The sequence below is a fragment of the Rhinatrema bivittatum genome, chromosome 2, assembly GCF_901001135.1.
Source record: "Rhinatrema bivittatum chromosome 2, aRhiBiv1.1, whole genome shotgun sequence".
NCBI lineage: Eukaryota > Metazoa > Chordata > Amphibia > Gymnophiona > Rhinatrematidae > Rhinatrema > Rhinatrema bivittatum.
Window position 1 is genome coordinate 23,370,759 of NC_042616.1, and position 16,793 is coordinate 23,387,551.

Below are 16,793 nucleotides of genomic sequence, written 5' to 3' on the forward strand. Positions count from 1 at the left end.
TCTTATGATCCGTGTAGATGTCAATTGTAAATTTAGCCCCTTTCAGGAGATGCCGCCATTCCTCAAGTGCCCTTTTAATTACCAAAAGTTCCCGTTCCCCAATGGTATAATTCTCCGCAGGGGAAAATTTTCTGGAAAAATATGCACAAGTACATAATTTCCCTGACTCAGAAGGTTGCAAAAGGACCGCCCCAACTCCTAGGGTGGAAGCGTCGACCTCCAGAATGAATGGTTTATCCGGGTCAGGACGTTGTAAACATGGGTTTTTAGCAAACTCTTTCTTTAAGAGTTGGAAGGCCTGACTAGCTTCAGGCAGCCAAATACGATTTGGAGCTCCTTTTTTAGTTAGGGCAATCAATGGTGCTACTAAAGTGGAGTATCCGGAAATAAATTGGTGATAATAATTGGAAAACCCCAAAAATCGCTGCAAAACTTTAAGTCCCACTGGTTGAGGCCATTCCAGAATTGCTTAAAATTTCTAGGGGTCCATGCACAGACCTGTTCGGGATACAATGTATCCTAAGAAGGGTAGTTGCTACTGGTGAAAAAGACATTTCTCCAATTTTGCATACAATCTGTTCTCCCGCAGTCGTTGAAGGACTTGTTTGACATGAGTCTGATGTTGGAGTTCAGTCTTAGAAAAAATTAAGATATCGTCAAGATATACAATGACGTGGGAGTAAAGAAGGTCTCTGAAAATGTCATTAATCATAGTCTGAAAGATCGCTGAAGCATTACACATTCCAAACGGCATCACTAAATATTCATAATGTCTGTCTCGAGTGGTAAACATTGTCTTCCACTCGTCTCCTTTACGTATTCTGATTAAGTTATATGCTTCTCGGCGATCAAGTTTGGTAAATATCTGTGCTCCTTTCAAACGATCAAAAAGTTCTGAAATAAGCGGGATTGGATATCGGTTCTTTTTAGTGATGAGATTAAGTCCTCTATAATCAATACAGGGTTGTAACGATCCATCTTTTTTTTTACAAAAAAAAATCCGGATCCCCGCCGGTGAGGAGGAGGTTCTGATGAAACCCCTGTCCAGGTTTTCCTGAATATATTACTTCATAGCTTCTGATTCAGTTTCCGACAGGGCGTAAACTCTTCCCCTAGGGGGCTCCTTCCCTGGAAGTAATTTGATCCCACAGTCATAGGTGCGGTGGGGCAGTAGAATTTCGGCCTGCTTTTTGCTGAAAACATCCCTGAATTCCGCGTATACTTGTGGTAAAACGGATGGAATAGCTAATGAACAGGAGACGGTAGGTTTGGCTGGCAAGATCTGTTTCACACAGTTCTGATGACAATACTTGCTCCAGCTGGCTCATTGCAAGGTACCCCAATCGATTTGAGGTTGGTGAAGCCTTAACCATGGTAATCCAAGAATCAATTGGCTGATTGAGGAAGAAAGAACATATAATTGAATAGTCTCTTGGTCTAGAATTCCGGTGATGAGATTGATGGGTTTAGTGATTTGAAAAATTTTATTCGACAAAGGTTGCCCCGAAACAGATGACACAGTAAGGGGAACTGCTAATGGCTCAGTAGGAATCTGGTATTGACAAACTAGACTTCCCTCAATAAAGTTACCAGCCACCCCTGAGTCCAAGAAGGCTTGCAGATGAAAGGTGTTATTATGAAGGGCTATAGAGACTGGAATTAATATTTGTGGAGAGGAAATGGCATGATCCAGGGAGGCCTCTCCCACCAGTCCTAGGTCCGAGAGTTTCTCGACTTGTTTGGGCATTTGTTGATAAAGTGTCCAGTGCCGGCACAATAAAGACAAAGATTGTTCATGTGCACTATACAATACAAATGCCCCCGATTTATCGTCAGGGGCATTTGTATTGTATCGTTAAATAGGGCATGGGAATTATTTGGTGGAGGGCGGGAAAACTGGCACACCAAAACAACCCTAAAACCCACCCCGACCCTTTAAAACAAATCCCCCACCCTCCCGAACCCCCCCAAAATGTTTTAAATTACCTGGGGTCCAGTGGGGGGGTCCCAGCGCGATCTCCCGCTCTCTGGCCACGGCTGTGTTAAGAGAAATGGCGCCGGTGGCCCTTTGCCCTTATGTGACAGGGCAAAGGTAGCGCCGGTGCCATTTTGGTTCCTGGCTCCCCACGTCACGCGTGCAGGAGATCGCTCCTGGACCCCCGCTGGACCCCCAGGGACTTTTGGCCAGCTTGGGGGGGCCTCCTGACCCCCACAAGACTTGCCAAAAGTCCAGCGGGGGTCCGGGAGCGACCTCCTGCACGCGGGCCGTATTGCCAATATTCAAAATGGCGCCGGCGCTACCTTTGCCCTCATATGTCATACGGGCGACGGTCACCCGTATGACATAGTGAGGGCAAAGGTAGCGCCCCCCCACTGGACCCCAGGTAATTTAAAACATTTGGGGGGGAGAGGGAGGGTGGGGGGAGAGGGCAAATACCTTCACCGGTGCACCTGCTGCCTCTCAGCCGCGCCCGGGGGCTAGGTCCTTGCCGCGAATCGGCCGCCGGACTAAGGCTCACCTCCGAGGGACCACGGAAATCACCTCAGGAAATCTCAACTGGGGGAGGGACCCAAGGGTATCATTGCAGGAGAGCAGGGCTCGTCTTCAGAGTTAGGTTTTTCTTCAAATTTGGGTTTTCTTCATTGAATTGGTTCTAATGCTGCGAGAGCGTGCAGATAGTCCCTAACTGCTATGGAGACGGAAAATACTGAAGAGCTGCACTTCCTGCAGGGGTATATGTACTAGGGCTGACGTCAGATTAAAATCTGATCCGTCTCCAACTGCTAACAGGAGTACACTATACCCGTTGGTCCTGAGTCCATCTGCTACACGCTAGGAAAGTCTTATTTGTCTAAAGTTAGACCTGTTTTTGAGCAGGTCTAACTAACTCGGAGAAGTTATCCGTCTAAGGCTGAATATCGCCCTCATGTAATGCTGCAGAGCCACCCCTAACACCCACTCAGGGTAACCCTGTGGCCTCTTGGAGGGCCCCACCAAACACTGCCCAGCCCGCCTGCACCTGCGCACGCGTTTCTACACTGGCAACCTCTCACCCACCACCTGGGCTCCTGCTTGCATCTGAGCAAGGTCTCCCGCCCGCAAGCTATCCCCTGGTGCTATCTAGGAACACAAGGGTCACACAGTTCCTAAAAATACAATCAGAGACCAAATATACACAACACCAGAATCGATAGTCAGGCCATGTCAGGTAGAGCTAACAAACTAATAGGTTTATTAAGAAAAAGGATGAACAGTGAACAGATACAAGTTTTAAGCTGCAAACAGAAACAAGTAAAATAACAAGGATTAAAGAATAGAAACTAACTAAACGCTTTTCACTATGTTACCAGTGCCTGGGAAGGTCAGGAAAAGGCTGAGCACAGGAGCTGAACAAGGCCTCAACGCAGAGGTCTGCTCCTCTGCACTCCCTGCCCAGACTGGCGAGTTCCAGAACCAGGGTAGCCAGGTTTTCATGAAAGAACAAGCGCTATCTTCCAAAAAAAAACAAACAAGCCCAAAACACCTGAGATTAAAACTGCTTTTATTAGAAGGTATTTATACACAGAAAACACTTAAAAATAATTTTGTGATTGTAATGGAGGAAACACAGTGGCTTGCAATAATATTTAACCTCCTAAAATGTCCATCAAATTGTTGTAGATTACCTGACATTACACAGATTGTCCCAGACAGAGGGTCTGATGCAAAAAAAAAAAAAAAGCACAATTAAAAAAAAAAATTACAATATAGCATGGTGCCTGCAAGGGAGACTCCATGCTATATTGTAATTAGGGGGTTGCGTTAGCAAGGAGGCGCTAGGGTTACCGGAGTTCTGCCAGTTATGAACACCGATGGCAATAATTGCATTTGCATGGATTAGCGCCTATTTAACCCGTGTCCGACTGCGGGTTATTCATTGCGCTCAGCCCCAGAATGTGCTAGAAGTAAAATCTTCAAACTCACACTTCATTCTTCTGTAATGGCTTCTATCCAGCCACCCTCCTATGCAGGCCAGTTGTATGGCTGAGGGGTGCACCCCCCACTCCTGTCTGAGCCACTGAGCTCTGCAGCTCCTTCAAAGGGGAAAATAAAAACAGCCCCTCACACTGATCCCCACCACTCATTCTCCTCCCCCCCCAAGCACATGTCTGACTCCCCCACCCTTAATCTCTCCTTCCCCCTGTCAGCACACTCCTTCCTCCCCCCTCCAGGTCCCTCTTCTTTGTGCTGTTGCCAGTTGAGAGCTTCACTCCCTTCAGCCTTCAAGCCTGCCCTGCTGCATAAAATCTTCCTCAACGCTGTTGCTTGCCATCAGTGCCTGCCCACGTGCTCCTCTGTCATGAAGAGGCCTCATCGGCAGCAGCAGCCAATCACAGTAACAGCTGGGCTCAAGTCTCATCCACCAAGTCCAAAAAACCCACAATTGACAGAAAAAACGCCCAATAATAAGGAAGCCGCAAATTGAAAAAAAAAAAATAAGGCAGGTTGGCAACCCTGTCCAGAACCCTCAGAGCGAGTTCTCTGTCTCCAGGGCCAAACAGGAAACACAGTATTAACAGTGAGCTTTCTGGCCAATGGGGCAGGAAGTTCCAGTGTTACATATACCCAGGGCTGCTGGGATGTGATTGCTGATCAAGCCACCTTCCGTCAGGGCAGCATCCAAAGCCTCTGCTTGAACTTCAGTGCAGCGGTCAAACACTACCTGCAAGCCAACACACAGGGAATGAGCTATCTGGGGAAAACTGTCACAGGGCAAAAAAAATAAAATACAAATCATGCAAAAACCCATGTTGCCAAAATCGCTACTTAGCTGAATAACTTATCCAGTTAAGTAGCACAGCTCTGATCCACCCACTGCCCACCCACAACTTTCTCAGCCATTGAACATAACTGGATATTCAGCAGCAGTAAGATAGAAGGATAAGTCCTACTTATCCAGCTTTCTGGCATCTGAATATCAACCTCCCTGATTCTTATAGTTTACTTGATGGAAACAGAGAAGTTTTATTGTTCTTGCATCCGGCATTTTAATATCTTTATTAGGCCACTCTTCTATTCCAAAACTATATGAAAGCATGTGAACTGAATTTGACTCCTATGCAACTTTTCTGGTGACTTGCAAGGTCTTCCTTTCTACTGAAGTTTTTACCAGACACAGTACATTAACTTGGTTTTCCTCCAGTATGAATTTTCTGATGCCGTCTCAGACATGATTTGTCACTGAAGCTTTTACCACATTCAGTACATTTAAATGGTTTTTGTCCAGCATGGATTCTCTGATGCAATATGAAATGCCACTTCTGAGAGAAGCGTTTACCACATTCAGTACATTTACATGGTTTTTCTCCAGTATGGACTCTCTGATGCCGTCTGAGACATGCCTTGACACAGTAGCTTTTACAACATTCAGTACATTTAAATGGTTTTTCTCCAGTATGGATTTTCTGATGCTATCTGAAACATGCCTTGTCACTGAAGCTTTTATCACATTCAATACATTTACATGGTTTTTCACCAGTATAGATTTTCTGATGCCATCTGAGACATGCCTTGTCACCGAAGCTTTTACCACATTCAATACATTTAAATGGTTTTTCCACCAGCATGGATTCTCTGATGCGATATGAATTGCACCTTCCAAGAGAAGCTTTTACCACATTCAGTACATTTAAATGGTTTTTCTCCAGTATGGACTCTCTGATGCGATGTAACAGAGTCCTTCCAAAGGAAGCTTTTACCACATTCAGTACATTTAAATGGTTTTTCTCCAGTATGGATTCTTTGATGGAATATGAAATGCGTCTTCTGAGAGAAGCTTTTACCACATTCAGTACATTTAAATGGTTTTTCTCCAGTATGGATTTTCTGATGCTCTCTGAGACATACCTTGTCACTGAAGCATTTACCACATTCAATACATTTAAATGGTTTTTCACCAGTATGGACTCTCTGGTGGATTATGAGTTTGCATTTCTGACTGAAGCTTTTATCACACTCAGTACATTTAAATGGTTTTACTCCAGTATGGATTTTCTGATGCCGTCTGAGACATGCCTGGTCACTGAAGCTTTTACCACATTCAGTACATTTAAATGGTTTTTCTCCAGTATGGACTCTCTGGTGGATTATGAGTTTGCATTTCTGACTGAACCTTTTATCACACTCAGTACATTTAAATGGTTTTTCTCCAGTATGGACTCTCTGGTGGATTATGAGGTTGCACTTCTTATTGAAGCTTTTATCACACTCAGTGCATAGAAATTGACTTTCTACTTTGGGGATTTTCTTCTGTTCTGAGTCAACTGCCTTCCCACGGAAGATTTTTTCAGACTGAATACAAGACAACAGTCTCTCATCAGTAAGATTTTTTGTGTCTCCTGAAATAACTTCCTCTTCACATAAATTTTTATTGTGTTCATTACTTGAAAATGCTCTCTCTCCTGGTTGGAATTTTGGTTGTCTTGTGAAGTTTCCTTTCTGATTGAAGTTTCTGTCACCATCAGTACGAATGAATAATAATTCTCTCTGTATTTCTTGGTTTATTATTAGATCTTGCATTTGAATGATGTTTTTTCCACTTTCAGAACATGAAAATGATCTCTCTTCTGTCTCCATTTTCTGGTGATGTAATGAAGAGAACTCAGCATTGTAAGATTCCCCATCTTGAGTGCAATGAGAGGGTCTCTTACCTGTGTGTGTACTTTGGTGTATTACTAAGGATTCCCTGCAAGAAAAGGTTTTCTTGCATTCAATACAAGTGAAAGTGCTCCCTTCAGTGTGGATTCTCTGGTGTAATTTCAAGGTTAACTTCTGTTTGCATGGAAAAGGTCTCTCTCCTGGGTGATTTCTCTGGTGCAACACAAAATGACATTTTCCATTAAAGTTTTTCCCACAGGTGTCACAGTGAAAGGATTTCTTCCCTTCCTCCTCTTTCTGCTGGAGGTCAGAAGTTATTTGATCACTGTTATTACTTTGGGAGGGATTCTCTCTTCTCAGCTGTCTCTGGTGCTCAGGGATGTCACAAGCAGTGACTCCATCCAATGACTCTCCTGCAGAGTCTTGCTCCTTCTTCTCTGATTCCTGCTGTCTTTGGCTAATGTCTCTCCCCTCAGTCCTCTGGGCAAGATTCTCACAGACATTTCCTGATTGTCTTGGTGTAAGTGCTAATACTATAGGGTGTTCTTCTCGATTCTCCTCCCTCTTCTCTTTCTGTATGACCTCATTGTCTGCTGGATATAAAAAGAAGGAATTAATCATGTGTAAGTGACAATAGCATGGAAAGCTACCAATAACCTGAGATGAGATGTTTAGAAGGATCACATAATGAATGCATGGGATCTCTGACATTAAAGAATTCAGTGACTTAGCAGAAACTTTATGGGATGCCTATGAAAACCTCTCTATGATGTGTCTATAGAAATATTCAGAGAAGTTAAGAAAATCAGTGGGTTCTCTTTACCATACCGTGTAGGATACAGAAATAAAGCTGATGCAATACAGGAACTTTGGAGATCATACAGGTCCCTCCTTTAGGATTCCTGTAGCTCTGGTTCCTCTGGGCTTATCTACTATTTATTTAATAACATTTATAATCTGCTTATAGTGGATCTGCCAAACTAAACATTATAATAACAAATTAAATAATAATAATCATGGACCATTAAACTTCATAGATCTAAAAACAAGAGTTAAAATTTAATCCACTGCTAGAGCAGCAACCAAAGTAATTCACGCAGCAGCAGAGTCACATGATCTCAAGGAAAGCTTCTTATAACTAAACGGACCCTGGAAGTTTGGAGCGTTTGCAAGGCTCGCAGGCTAGAGTGAGGCAGACAATACATAATCTGCTGTACATCCAGATTGCCTCTCCCAGCTCTCACAGAGGATTCAGGAACCCAGGAATAAATGGTTACAATGGGCTCTGGTAGAACAAGACCTGTAACTCTGAGACACCCAATTTCCCCAACTTTGCAGGATATTGTATATCCACCCCATTACTCCCACACATAAGTCAGACATCCAGGATTCAAAAGCCCAGGAAGGTGAAATTACTACTCAGCTGATAATTTTCTTTCCTTTAGGACAGGCAAGCCAGTGCACATAAGTGGGTTACGCATGCCTACCAGCAGATGGAGACAGAAACCAACGGACTCGCTGATGTCACCCTGTACTGACATCAGTGTCCCAGTATTCTGCAAAAGTCAACTGTGGCAACTAATTAACACTAGAACTAAGTCCGGAGTTAAAAACACTTCCTCCCCCTATCATTCACTTCTTTTTTTTTTCTTCAAGTGAGCAAAGCACTGGACTCAAACGAGAAGGAAATGCAGAAGCCATAACAGACAAAGAAGGCAAACACTTACAAGGCCCTTAATCGACCCGAAGATCTGCATCGGCCTACAAATTCTGCCTTCAATAATGTCCCTGAGAAAGGACAAATAAAAAAATCAGTACAGGCAGCTCAGGGTAGGATTGTGGATTGGCCTGCCTCTCAGAGAGGAAAGGAAATTATCAGGTAAGTAGTAATCTCACCTTCCTCTTCATCCAGGCAGTCCAGTCCACACAAGTGGGATGTACCAAAGCTAATTCCTCGTAAGGGAGGAGGCTACTCTGGCAAAAGACACAACTTCTCGAACCCCAACAACCATACACTAATGCCTGGAGAAGGGATATAACCAAGACAACGTCACTGCTAGGCAAATCTCCAACAAAGAAAGAAACTATTACTCTGCCCAAGATACCAGTAGCAAATGTAATCCACTTTGAAGTGCTGAAAAAAGTGCGAAAAGCGGAATATAAATCTAAATAAATTGGAGAAATTAGTTACCTGATAATTTCGTTTTCCTTAGTGTAGACAGATGGACTCAGGACCAACGGGTATAGTGTACTCCTGATAGCAGTTGGAAATGGATCAGATTTCAATCTGACGTCTGCCCTAGTACATATACCCCTGCAGGAAGTGCAGCTCTTCAGTATTTTCTGTCTCCATAGCAGTTAAGGACTCTATGCACGCTAGCACAGCGTTAGAGTAAATTTTACCAAAGAAATCCAAATTAAGAAGAAATCTTACCTCTACAGACGAGCCCCGCTCTCCTGCGGTGACACCCATTGGGTGTGTCCCCATAAGTGGGGCTTCCGGGTGGTGGATTCACTTCCCAAGGCCTAGCAGGGTCCGGAGCATATCGGTCCTCTGGTGAAGGCTGTGGCCATATTACCAGGGGCTCCGTCTGCTTGTGAACGAAGGTATGAAGGCTTTTGAAAAATTCCACCCAGGAGATAAACGCTGGGTTCAAACTAAGAGGCGCTGTGTCCCTGGGGGGCCTCATTTGAAGGGGGATCCCGCTGGGATTTGTTAGGTCCTTATTGAGGAACTAGCACTCCGGCCTGAATGGGGCTGGCCCTGGGCTTGATCCCCCAAGGCCTCCTCATACTGGATACACAGGGTGTCGGCCTCTTCGTGTTGTGCGGTTCTGATGTGGCATGCTGGGCAGAGGTCCTGAACCTGGAGCTCCTTTTCTGGTGGTGCCATAGATCTAGACGCGTAAAATCTTTAGTGCGTTGAATATGTGTGCGTGGACGGATGTGCACGCTAGTGTGCGCACAAGTCACAGTTATGCGCCTGGCCCAGTAAGCGTGGGTTGCGCTTGTCTCGCCGCTTCCCGGTTTCGTTCTGGGCAGTCTCCGGCTGCGGGGGGGAGAGGGCAAATACCTTCACCGCCGCGCTCGTGGTTGTACCCACTGCCTCTCAGCCGCGCCCGAGATCGGGGGCTAGGTCCCCACCGAGGGTTGGACGTCAGACCGAGGCTCACCTCCGAGAGACCACGGAAATCACCTCGGGAATTCTCAGCTGGGGGAGGGACCCGAGGGTATCACCGCAGGAGAGCGGGGCTCGCTGTTGAGGTAAGTTTTCTTCTTATTTTGGGTTTTCTCCGTTAAATTTTGCTCTAACGCTGTGAAAGCGTGCAGGTAGTCCCTAACTGCTATAGAGACGGAAAATACTGAAGAGCTGCACTTCCTGCAGGGGAATATGTACTAGGGCTGACGTCAGATTGAAATCTGATCTGTCTCCAACTGCTAACAGGAGTACACTAAACCCATTGGTCCTGAGTCCATCTGCTACACGCTAGGAAATCGGGGTTTTGCGCGTAGGATGCCTGTGGTAGATGGAGATTTCTAAAGCTGTTGGAGGAGAGTCCTGATTAAGTTGCCATCTGCAAGTGTGATGTCACTTCCTCCCCATTTTTTTTATTTTTTAAAATACCTGAGATCAGCTCTTACCGGCTGAGTACAGAGCACCACTGCTTTCGACCTCCTGCACCCGCTGACTTTAAGCTGTACAATTGTTTAGCCTCAGCCTTACTGTTCCTTATTCCAAAGGGTTTCAAGTCCCTAATTATCTTTATTTTTAGATTAGACTGCTTGCTGTGGCTAAACCTTCAGGGGCAGGCTTCTCTCCTGGATCCCTTTTCTGTAATATATGTCTCAGGAATCACACAGGAAGACTTTTTCTTTTTAGAATTTTACAGATAATTGGAGAAATTACTTACCTGATAATTTTGTTTTCCTTAGTGTAGACAGATGGACTCAGGACCAATGGGTATAGTGTACTCCTGTTAGCAGTTGGAGACGGATCAGATTTCAATCTGACGTCAGCCCCTAGTACATATACCCCTGCAGGAAGTGCAGCTATTCAGTATTCTCCTCGAAAAGCATTGTGGATATATGTGTGAACTGACTGATTGATTAACTTAAATAACTTGATTAATTTGATTAATTTAAATAACTTAATAATTTAAATAACTTAATAATAATTTAATAATTAAATAAAAAATAATTTAAATAACTTCATAATTTAATAATTAATTTAAATAACTTCATAATTTAAATAACTTCATAATTCCCTTCACTCTGGAATACTCTCCCTACCTTTCTCCGCCTTGAACCCTGCCTGGCCACCTTCAAAAAAGGCATAAAAACGTGGCTTTTCAGAAAGGCCTACCCGGAAACCAACCAAACCTAAACATTTCCACATAATCTACCCCGAATCCAACCAAACCTATACATTCCCACATAATCCCCCCCCCCCACTCAGATTCCCAGCCTCCATCCCCCCACCCCACCCGCCCTTTTCCCCCCACCCCCCCTAAGGCTTTCCCTTTTTTCCATTTTTTCCCCCTCCTTAGGCCTTTTTTCCCCCCTCCTTAGGCTTTTCCCCCCCTCCCAAGGCTTTCCCTTTCGCCTCTCCTTGCCCGCCCTTCTCCTTTTATCTTCCTACAATTTTACAAAATTGTTCAATTTAGTCCGATATAATCAATCCTATGCTAATTGTCACTAATGTAAATATTCCTTTTTCTGTAAATAAGTTCCTTTTATTTCTTATGTTAACGGTTGTTTTTTATACTCTCACTCATGCTACCTATCTTTCCCTCTCTTCTTCCTGTCTCCCTTAACCCCCCCCCTTTCTGGCCTGCTCCCATCCCCCGGCACCCTGTTCATTGTAATTTCCTCCATTAACTGAGTTACTTGTAAACCGGCGTGATGTGCCCCACGAACGTCGGTATATTAAAAGTTGTTAAATAAATAAATAAATAAATAACTTGGATAAATGTTATAACTTGATTAACTGGATTAATTTGAACTGGTTGATTGACTATAGCTGGAGACCGCCAGTGTACTCAACCGGAAAGCGTCGACACCCAGCAGGGTGGAAATCCTAGGTAAACGAAGCGTGTCTTACCCTTGAATCATTTGCAAGTCCATGTGTGACGGCAGCCAAGGGTGGGATGCTAATTCCATCTGTCTACACTAAGGAAAACGAAATTATCAGGTAAATAATTTCTCCATTTCCTAGCGTGTAGCAGATGGACTCAGGACCAATGGGATGTATAAAAGCTACTCCCGAACCAGGTGGGAGGCTGCCCGTGACCCACTCAGTATTGCCCTTGCAAATACCGTATCCTCCCGAGCCTGAACGTCCAGACAGTAGAATCTGGAGAAGGTATGGATGGAGGACCATGTCGCCGCCCTGCAAATCTCGGCGGGTGACATCATTCTAGTTTCTGCCCAGGATGCCGCCTGGGCTCTGGTCGAATGGGCCTTGACCTGTAGAGGTGGAGGCTTCCCTGCCTCTACGTAGGCAGCTCTGATATCTTCCTTGATCCAGCAGGCAATGGTTGCCCTCGAGGCCGCTTCCCCTAATCTCTTCCCACTGTGGAAGACAAAAAGGTGATCCGTTTTTCGTACGGGTTCCGACATTTCCAGGTATCTGGAAAGAATTCTGCCGATGTTGAGGTGGCGTAGACTACGGGCTTCTTCCGAATTCTTCAGGACTTCCGCCGACGGGAGCGATATGGTCTGGTTCAGATGGAAGTGTGAGACCACTTTGGGAAGAAATGAGGGGACTGTGCGTAGCTGAATGGATCCCGGGGTGAACCTAAGGAACGGATCACGGCAAGATAGTGCTTAAAGTTCAGAGACGCGGCTTGCTGAACAAATAGCCAGCAGAAAGACAATCTTCAGGGTTAACTGGCGAAGTGACAGACCTCGGAGGGGTCTGAAGGAGGTTCCGGCCAGGAAGTCCAGAACTAGATTGAGATTCCACAGAGGTACTGGCCACTTCAGCGGTGGTCGAATGTGTTTGACTCCTTTCAGAAAGCGTGACACGTCCGGGTGAGAAGCTATACTATCGCTCTCGCTCTTGGAGCCGAAGAATGACAATGCGGCCACCTGGACTTTGATGGAGTTGAGGGACAGCCCCTTCTGAAGTCCGCTTTGTAGAAATTCCAGGATCCCGGGAACTTTCAGTGAGCGTGGCTTGATGTCGTGATCTTCGCACCAGGCTTCAAATATTCTCCAAATCCGTATGTACGTTAGCGAAGTGGAGAACTTGCGTGCTCGAAGGAGGGTGTCAATTACAGCTCCCGAGTATCCGCTCTCTCTCAGGCGAGCCCTCTCAATGGCCAGACTGTAAGAGAGAATTGAGCTGGGTCCTCATGGAGGATCGGACCTTGTTGTAGGAGGTCCCTGTGAGGGGGCAGGGGTAGAGGGTTCCCTGCCAGCAGTCTTCTCATGTCTGCGTACCACGGTCTTCTTGGCCAATCCGGAGCCACCAGAAGAACTAGTCCCCTGTGTAGCTGTATCTTGTGGATGATTGCGCCCAATAGGGGCCACGGAAAAGGCGTATAGTAGGGTCCCCAGTGGCCATGTCTGTACCAGGGCATCGATCCCTTGCGACTGAGGTTCCCGTCTGCGGCTGAAGTATTTGGGTACTTGGGCATTGGATCTGTTTGCTAGAAGGTCCATGTCCGGTGTTCCCCACCTGTTCACTACCATTTGGAAGGCTGTGGACGACAGCCTCCATTCTCCTGGGTCTAGACTTTCTCTGCTGAGGAAGTCTGCCGTGATGTTGTCCTTCCCGGTGATGTGGACGGCGAAGATCTTCTGGAGATTTGCTTCCGCCCATGCCATCAGTGGGTCTATTTCCAGGGACACCTGTTGGCTTCTGGTTCCCCCTTGTCGGATGATGTAGGCCATTGTTGTGGCATTGTCTGACATCACTCTGACCGCCTTGTCTCGGAGTCTGCGGGCGAACTGCAGGCAGGCTAGCCTGACTGCTCATGTTTCTAGGCGACTGATGTTCCATCCTGCCTCTTCTGCGTTCCACCGCCCTTGGGCGGTTAATTCCTCGCAGTGTGCTCCCCATCTCCGTAAATTGGCACCTGTGGTTAGCAGTGACCAGGTTGGGGACGATAGTCTGGATCCTTGACTCATGTGGTTGGGCTGCAGCCACCACTGTAGTTGTGTCCTGACTCTGCCTGGGAGTGATAAACGTACGGTGTAGTTTTGGGACCGTGGGTTCCACTGGGACAGAAGTGAATGTTGTAGAGGCCTCATGTGGGTTCTCGCCCATGGGACCACTTCCAGTGTGGATGCCATCAGCCCGAGGGCTTGCAGGTAATCCCATGCTGTGGGGCGAGGATCGCTCAGCAAGGTTCTCAACTGGTTCCACAGTTTTGATCGCCTTGTGGGGGTCAGGCTGACTTTGTCCTCCTTGGTGTCGAATCGGACCCCTAGGTATTCCAAGGACTGGGAGGGCTGCAGGGAACTCTTGTTCGTGTTGACCACCCATCCGATGCTCTCCAGTAGAGTCTTGACTCTGTTGGTTGATTGGAGACTTTCCTCTGGCGACTTTGCTCTGATCAGCCAATTGTCCAGGTAAGGTTGTATGAGGATTCCTTCCTTCCTCGGTGTTGCCGCCACTACCACTATTACCTTGGTGAACATTCGGGGTGCTGTGGCTAACCCGAAGGGTAGGGCCTGGAACTGGTAATGACGGTCCAGGACCTTGAAGCGTAGGTATTGCTGGTGTTCCTGATGAATTGGGATGTGTAGGTAGGCCTCCGACAGATCCAGGGATGTGAGAAACTCTCCCGGTTGTATTGCCCTTATTACGGATCTCAGGGTTTCCATGCAGAATCGGGGGATCTTCAGGTGTCGGTTGACCGACTTGAGGTCCAGGATGGGCCTGAACGTTCCCTCTTTCTTGGGGACGATAAAATAAATGGAATAATGACCAGTATTTATCTCGTGTGGAGGCACCGGGGTTATGGCCTCTAGAGCCAGTAGTCCGGAAAGTGTAGCTTCCACTGCCGCCCTTTTGCAGGGGTCGCGGCAGGGAGACTCCACGAATTTGTCTGGAGGGGTGCGTAGGAAATCCAGATAGTACACCTCCCGAATGATGGTTAGGACCCACTTGTCCGAAGTTATCTCGACCCATCTGCGGTAAAATAGGGCAAGTCTGCCCCCTATGGCTTCTTCCCTTGGATGGGTCGGCTGAATCTCATTGTGGAGTACAGCTGGGGCCTGTGCCCGAGCTGTTTCCACTCTTGTTGTGCTTCTTCCAAAAGGACTGGTTCCTGCCTGTAGGACGGGGTGCTTGATAGCTGCTTCTATAAGGGTTGAAGCACTGTGAACTTCTGTTCCTGGAGGCTCTGGGGAAGTTTCTCTGGTTTCTCTTCGTCCTGTGTTCCGGCAGGAGTGACACTGGAGACTCGCCCCATTTGCCGGCCATTTTCTCTAGTTTGCTACCGAAAAGGAGGGCTCCTTTGAAGGGCATCCTTGAGAGGCGCGTTTTGGAAGATGCGTCGGCTGACCAGCTTCAGAGCCAGAGTTGTCTCCTGGCCGCCACCGCCGATGACACTCCTCTGGTGGCTGTGCGCACTAGGTCGGAAGCAGCGTCTGTCAGGAATGATACTGCTGGTTCCATGTCTGCTCCCAGAGTGTTGTTCCTGGCCTGGGATAAGCAGGCACGTGTCAGCACGGTGCAGCAGGCCACAATTTGAAGAGACATAGCGGCCACGTCAAAAGACTGTTTAAGGATGGATTCCAGACGATGGTCATGTGCATCTTTGAGTGCCGCTCCTCCCTCTACCGGGATCGTGGTGCGCTTGGAGACCGCGCAGACCATTGCATCAAATCTTGGGCATGCAAGCAGCGCTTTGGTTGCCGGATCCAGAGGGTACATGGTAGTCCAGGCTCATCTCCGTTTGAATGTGGACTCTGGAGAGTTCCATTCCAGGTCAATTATCTGTTGAGCGGCATGTAGCAGGGGGAAATGACGGGAAGATTGGCGAAGTCCTTCCAGCAGGTGATTCTGCCTGGGTTCCCCCGAAGTTCCTGGGCCCGGGATAGCGAGCTCTGTCAGGCAGTGGGAGACCAGGTCCGGGAGCTCATCCTTTGTGAAGAAGTGCCTCATGGTCCGGTGGGGTTCTGTCTCCGGGGGAAGTTCCCCTTCTTCCAGGGGCTCAGCTTCCTCTTCAGAGATGTCCGTGTCCCCAAAGGTGGGGCTTCTGGGCGGCAGAAGCCTATGTCTCGGTCTTGACGAGCCGGGAGCATAGAGGTCCTCTTGTAAAGCATATGGCTGATCCACCTGGGCATCAGTTTGCATTTGAACAAAAACGTGAATCTCTTTGAAGAGCTCCACCCATGAGATCGAGGCTGGGTCCAGGTAGAAGGGCGCTGGTTCCCTGGGGGTCCTCGTCTGTGGGGGTGTCCCACTGGGATTCGCTAGATCCGGGGTACCCTCTGAGGAGCTAGTACTCGGCCCTGGGTGGGACTGGCCCTGCAATGGATCTCCCAGGGCCTCCTCACACTGGGTGCACAAGGCGTCGGCCTCCACGCTTTGTGCAGCTCTGATGTGGCATGCTGGGCAGAGGCCTTGAGCTTTTATTTCTGTTTCTGGAGGTGCCATGGCTGTCGGCGCGTAAAACTTATGCGTTCCGGTGCGCCTGGTCGCGCATGTAGGTTGCGCGCGTATCTGTGCGCTCAGCCCGAGGTTGTGCGCGCGGCTAACGGGGCTCGTGTCTTCCGTGCGCACGGCCCCTGTGCGCACCGCTTATGTGCACAATGGATTTGTGCTCGTGATCTATGCGCACAAGTACTTTATGCGCACAATATGGCGACTACCTCGGGGGGTCTCCACGTGGGTAGACCCTTGATGATGCCGGGCTCTGGCCCTGCTAGGGCGGATCAACCCGGTGGCGCTGGTCTCGGCCGATGGCCTGCGCTCTTCCTCGATCCTTGGAGACCGGAATGAGATAAAGATCTCTACCTTACCTTGTCTTCGGCGCTTTCCGGCTTTGTTCCGGGTGGTCTCCGGCTGCGGGGGGAGAGGGCAAATACCTTCACCGCCGCGCTCGAGGGTGCACCCGCTGCCTCTCAGCCGCACCCGAGAATCGGAGGCTAGGTCCTCGCCGCGACTCGGCTGCCGGACCGAGGCTCACCTCCGAGGGAC

The 16,793-nt window shown here is 47.7% G+C and overlaps 1 pseudogene; it reads right to left on the minus strand.

Annotated features, from left to right (window-relative positions):
* Positions 1-4,183: 4,183 nt before the first annotated feature.
* Positions 4,184-16,793, minus strand: part of LOC115083682 — a 32,945-nt pseudogene continuing 20,335 nt past the window's right edge.